Source organism: Notamacropus eugenii, chromosome 2 (genome assembly GCF_028372415.1).
Source record: "Notamacropus eugenii isolate mMacEug1 chromosome 2, mMacEug1.pri_v2, whole genome shotgun sequence".
Classification (NCBI taxonomy): domain Eukaryota; kingdom Metazoa; phylum Chordata; class Mammalia; order Diprotodontia; family Macropodidae; genus Notamacropus; species Notamacropus eugenii.
Genome location: NC_092873.1, coordinates 81,904,776 through 81,905,044, shown reverse-complemented (window position 1 = coordinate 81,905,044; position 269 = coordinate 81,904,776).

Genomic DNA, 269 nt, shown 5'->3' with positions numbered 1-269 from the left:
GCTAAATGTTGTTTGCCCTTCATTCTTAAAGAGGATCATGACATCAGTTAGGTGATGCCATGATATGCAAATAAAGTGGATTTAAGTGAGAGAGGACTGTGCAAAGTCAGTTTCGCTTTCTCTTCTAGAGCCATTTGGGTTCAGCAGGCAGTATAGGTCAGATGATTGGAGATGGTTGTGAGCCACTGCTGAGGTCTGTAGTAGAGAATTTTCTAACCCCTGGCACATGCCCATCCCCAGTTCTTTTCATTTGTTTACATAGGCAATGT